This window comes from Gorilla gorilla, chromosome 10, assembly GCF_029281585.2.
Source record: "Gorilla gorilla gorilla isolate KB3781 chromosome 10, NHGRI_mGorGor1-v2.1_pri, whole genome shotgun sequence".
Classification (NCBI taxonomy): Eukaryota; Metazoa; Chordata; class Mammalia; order Primates; family Hominidae; genus Gorilla; species Gorilla gorilla.
In genome coordinates, this window is record NC_073234.2 from 143588511 (window position 1) to 143594376 (window position 5866).

Consider the following 5866-nt stretch of genomic DNA (forward strand, 5'->3'; position numbering starts at 1 on the left):
AATATGAGACTCGGACCACGTAGCCGATCGCACTCACCCATCATCCAAGATGTCTGCCTGGGCTCTGATCTGCTCTGTTCTTGCTTTCCTCCAGGGACGGGTGGCTCAGTACCTCACAGAAGCAAGTCCTGCCTTTGGAAAGGAAGTTCTTTACTATTTTGATATGAAATATGCCTGCTTAGTTCTCAGAGCAAGAGTGTCAAGAGTAAGCAGCCCAAGAGGCCCGGTGGAAGCTGCAGCCTTCTTACCTTCTTATGCTGGAGATGGGAAGCCCCAGAATGTCCCTTCCACAGCGTTCTGTGGTCGGCAAGTCACCAAGCCAGCCTGGATTCCAGGAAGCAGAAAGGGAGTTTCCTTCGGCCTCCCTAATGCCATGGAATGGGGAAGGGTACAACTCTAGGATCAGACCCAAAGGGAACTGTTGTGAATCTTGATTTTGTGACTTCTTGGCTATTGGATTTGGGCCAATTATTTGTCATCTCTGTACCTTAATTTACTCATCTATGAAAGAAGGACTAAAAATACTTATCATAGGAGAAGACAATATGTAAGCCACTTGGCAATGTGCCTGGGACCTAGTGAGCGATTCTTCTCACTTATTATTGTTTTCGTCATCATCGACATCATCGTCACCATTACTTTTCATTGTCTTTGGAAATTTGGACAGAGACCACAGGCAGATGCGGTGCCGTATTCCCACAGGGCTGGAGCAGCGGGTGTGTTTTTCTGTGATAACAGTGCTTCCCAGAACCAGCAGGGTACAGGTTATTTGACCTGAAGGGCGAGGGAGTTCAGAGCCTACAGTGATGAGAGAAAGCCCTGAGTCAACGTTTCCTTTCAGCTTCGTGAGAGGAAGAGTCTAAATATGGGAGCCATCCCCAAAACCTGACCACGAGCAAGGGTGCAAAATGGGGTGCAGTCTCTTCACATATCTAGACAGGAGTATGCACCTCCTTGGGAGCGTGCAGGCTGGCAATACCCGTGTGTGCATGTACGCGTGTGATTCCTGTGTGTGCGAGCTTCCGTTTATGTGTGTGAGTGTGTGCATGTGTTAGTATGTGTAAATGTGTGGTTTATGTGTGGTGGAGTGAGCATATGAGCATGTAAAAGTGTGTGTGCATGAACAGAAGTATGTATGTGTACTGTATATGTATGTGTGAGTCTGTGTGGCATATGTGTATGTGGAGATGTGTTTGTAGTGTGTATCCATGTGTGTGTACCTGCATGTATGTTTGTGTTTATGTGTGAGAGGTACGTAGTATCTATACATGGGTGTGTACATTGTGTGAGTCGTGTGCATGTGTGTGATGACTCTGTGTTTGCGAGTGTGTGTGCTGCATGTACCGGAATGTGTGTATCTGTGTATGTGAGGGTTTATGGGTGAGTGCAATGTGTCTGTATGTGGGCGTGTATAACATGTGAGTTATGAATATGGGTGCAATGTATGTGTGTATCTTTATGAGTGTGTTGTGCTTGTATCTATACATGTGTGTGCACGTGTGCATGCATACATTTGTGTGTGTGCATACATTTATGGGTGTGATGTGTGTGTCTGTCTGTGGGTGTGTATGTTGTGTGAGTTGTGTGTATATGTGTGATGAATGCATGTGTATGTGCATGCATGCATCTGTGTCTACTCGTACTTTATGGGTGAGAGGTGTGTGTGTGTGTACATTGTGTGAGTCGTGTGTACATGTGTGATGAATGCATGCATATGTGAGTGTGTGGTGCACATATCTGTGCATATGTACATCTGTGTGTACACATATATTTATGGGTGAGAGGTGTGTGTCTTCTTGTGGGTGTGTATGTCATGTGAGTCGTGTGTACATGTGTGATGAATACATGTGTATGTGAGTGTATGTATAGTGCATGTATCTGTGCATGTGTGAATCTGTGTGTATGCATATATTTATGGGTGAGACGTGTGTCTCTGTATGTGGGTGTGTACATTGTGTGAGTCATGTGTACATTGTGTGAGTCGTGTGTACATGTGTGATGAATGCATGTGCATGTGTGTGTGTGGTGCATGTGTGCATCTGTGTGTACACATACATTTATAAGTGAGGGGTGTGTGTCTGTATGTGGCTGCGTGTGTTGTGTGAGTCATGTGTACATGTGTGATGGATGTATGTGTATGCTTTGCTTTGTGATGCGTGTATCTGTGCACAGGTGAACCTGTGTTTTTCTCCCTTGTTGAAAGGCAGGATGACACGGCAGTTAGGAGCTTCTCTGGGGCCTTCAGGCAGACGGTCTGGGCTGTGTCCTGGCTGTGCCTTTTCCCCAGCTCTACCTGCAGTCCTGCACATCTTCTCCACCTCCAGCGGCTTCTCCTTCTCACATCCACCCTCTGCGAAGGCATAGATAGTAGCATCTCCCTTCTGGATTCTATGAGGTGATAATTACATGAGATGGCAGAGCCTGGAGCATGGGAGCTCCTCAGTGACTCAATCATATTCATTCCAAGGAGTTCAGGGTCCTTGCCGTCTGCAAACTTTTCCCCTTATTTTCAAGATCCTTGAGTCTGACTGTCAAGCAGTAACATTCCAGCCTCAACTACAACAATACTTGTAGATGGTAAGAAACATTGAGATAGAGGAGAATTTCTTAGAGGAGGTCAGGGTCTTGGATTCCTTCATAGAAAAGAAAAAAGGGCCAATTTATGTCCTTTGCTAACTCAAGGCCTGATTTAAAACCGTAACCCATGGGTAAAAATGTAAAAAAGCTCAACCACAAAAGCATGTATGGGGACGTGTTCCCTGCCGCTGGGAGGGCTATAGGGCTGGGTGCCATTATGTTCATGTACAATGAAGAGTGGGAACTCCTCTATGTGGGGCCAGCCACGAGCCTGACCCCATGCACAGCATCTCATTTAAGTTTCTCCACGTACCCACAGAATGGAGCTTCCACTGGACCCCATGTCACTGGTGAGGGACTTCAGGCAGAGAGAAAGCTCATCCTTTGCCCAAGGTCACACCGCTGGTAAAAAGCAAATGAAGTTCAAACTGACCTCCTCATCCCTGCCCTTGTCCTCCCAACAGGCTCCTCACAGGTGGAAAAATCAACCCCTACAGCAAACTCATTGTTTTTAGACCCTTCCTAAAATTAAAATCCAAGATCCCTCATGAACTCTGTGATCTTGGGTAAGTTTTTTTTTTTTTTTCACCTCTATGGGTTCCAGTTTCCTCCAAAGAAAAGCCAAGGGTTTTGCGAACATTTAATTGTCAGTGCACATCATGCCAGTTTCATGTCCTTGACCTTGGAAGAAGGCTAGCCAGTGGCCAGAACCGTCCTCTATGCTCTGAGGCTGAGAGGCGTCAAAGCAAAGCTCTGTGACACACATTACCCTTGAGCCCCCAAAGAACATGAAGGAGCCCGGCCTGGGGGGTGCTTCTACTCTCTCTCTCCCAGTCCAGACACCAGCTACTTCCCCTAAAGAGGAAGGCCATGCTGAGTTGTCTCCAGCTGAGGACGTGTTACTCCAAGACTCATCTCCTTTGATGTCTGGTCTCGTTAGCAGCTACGTTGGCATAGGTGCTGACTGGGTTAACTCCATTGATATTATCCTTCTTACTCACCTACTTTGCTGTTTAATAACATAATACATATTCTTGTATCTTTTGCTTGTAGTTTCTATTTTGTATTATGAAATGCCCCTGGATTCCTTTGAGTCTATTTAGTCAGAACATAAAAAAGCAACTATCCTGCCATTTACCTCTTTCCATTTTACTACTCAGCATGATCTTGAATCACTCTAATATTTTGCATTCATGACAAAAATATACAAAAGTTGACAGATGAAATGTAGGTCATGCTAAGTTTTTTTTTCTGGCCCAGTAAAAGTGCAAGTCCTCTAAAGAGATCTTTCCCAGAAATTATGAATATGGCAAAGGAATGTAAAAGGAAGGATTTGAGACTGAGGCCATAGTAATCATTTTAAAGCAGTTACAAGCACATTTGCAAGTAAATACATCCATTTCTAGGTGCTACCTAGAGCTGATGTTGGCAAATACAATTCCGAGAAGCCCTCAGAGAAGAAAAGCATTGTTTGCTAAGCAAGTTGCCGAGATGAGATCAGTGGAATAGAAAAGTATTATTTTTGATGACGTGAATCTAAATGAGTTATGGGGAGAGGTAGGAACTGGGAGTGGGGACGTCTCTTCCAAAAATAAAATCCTGAGATTCTGGGATGTGATCTGCCCAGTTGATGCAGTACTTTGATTTTTACACTTATCATCAAGTTAGGTAAGAAAAAAAAATAGAGTGTTTAAACTGTAATTAATCAAAAGCAGTTTCTCTATGGGTGAATTTCATCTTGTAGGTTAATCCTTTGTTCTACATGAGTTATAACACTTTGGCCTTCCAGGATCAGTAATCCAAGAAATCACATTCACAGGTACTTGGAATTAAATTTTTAACCTATCTTTCCTTGGACACAATTCAACCAACAGCCGTAAGTATCATTGGTATGATTAGAATCAAGATTTCTTGTCTCTCTTGAAACATTCGAATACCTGTCTGCACTGGACTCGTCTTTCTGCAGCAGCGATGGGCTGGGGCCAAGTGGCGTTGACTCCATCAGCCTGGACATTGACACATGGCTCTTCCCAGCTACCAATCTAGCCATGCTCCTCACTCAAATTACCCAATGACCCTTCGAGCCCGAGAGAGGTCATCCAGCTGAGAACTATTACGGTAATCCACAATTGGGGGTCTTCACATTTTATATCCATGAGTTTAAAATAAAACCTCAATGACCACCACAATGAAAAACTATGGACACAATATTTGAAAAAGACAGTATAACACATGAGTATTTACATTAACTATAAATGTGCGAGTCAGACCAGATTCAGCCACCACTGCGCATATTGTTTTTGATTTGATTTGATTTGGGAATGCAGTCGTGCAAGTGAGACCTGCTTCTTTCAGCCTGAAACACAGCTCAGCTCTCCACACGGCACTGCACTGCTGTCTGCTGTCGCACTCTGCTTCTCTCCCTCTGCCGGGCCCTGGAGTCACTGGATCTAAAACCCTGGTCCTGGACCTACCTTCAGCCAGACTTTAGATTCTGCAATTAGAGATATTCTCACTGATGCACCTGCCAATATCTATTCTATGTTTTAAAGCAATAGAACCTCACATTTTCACTGGGTAAAAGGCAACTGATACCTTTTTTAAAAACACACACACATTTTTTTCTATCTTCCTTTGTATATCTGTATGGCTGGCCACATGACTGACTTTAGCTCTGTGAGATACAATGAAAATGTCGTAAAGAATGCTTGGTAAGTCTCTGGAGAAAGGAGCTAATTCAGTTTGAAGGAATCTTTTTGTCTTTCCCATTCAGTTTTTATGCCAGCCTAAAAAACAGATGGGATGGCTAAAGTTTCCACAGCCGCTGTGGGCCCTGAAGTGACCTTGAGTAGGAATTCATGTTCATTATTGAATAATGGTGGCTAAGAAGCAGCCAGGAGCACAAGTCCTTGTAACAGCATGGAGCTGCCTTATCTGCTGTGGATTTCCCTAACCTAGACCACTTTTACAGAAAAGAAAATAAACACCTACCTTATTTAATCCATCGTTATCTTGCAAACTCTCTGGGTCCTCTCTCAGAGATAAAGTAAATCTTAGAAGTGTCACAAAGCATGTAGGCTGCTGATAACCTTATTGCATGTAGGGTTGTGGAACATTTCTCATAGCAGGAGTTATGGGCCACACAACACAAGAGTTATTAATACCTACAAGGTCCGGGTCCTATCATTTATGCTCACCAATCCTCACCAGAACCCTAAGAGATCACCACTATTATCCTTGATTTTCAAATGAGGAAGAAAAGTGCAAAGAGTTTGCATGAAATTATCCA

General features: G+C 43.8%; 1 long non-coding RNA gene across 1 annotated transcript; it reads left to right on the forward strand.

Annotated features, from left to right (window-relative positions):
• The first annotated feature begins 340 nt into the window (after window positions 1-340).
• On the forward strand, window positions 341-3621 carry LOC109029118 (uncharacterized). The gene is made up of 3 exons (XR_002008138.3): window positions 341-901; window positions 2208-2577; window positions 2897-3621. It is a non-coding gene; the product is annotated as an uncharacterized lncRNA (long non-coding RNA).
• The last annotated feature ends 2245 nt before the right edge of the window (window positions 3622-5866 follow it).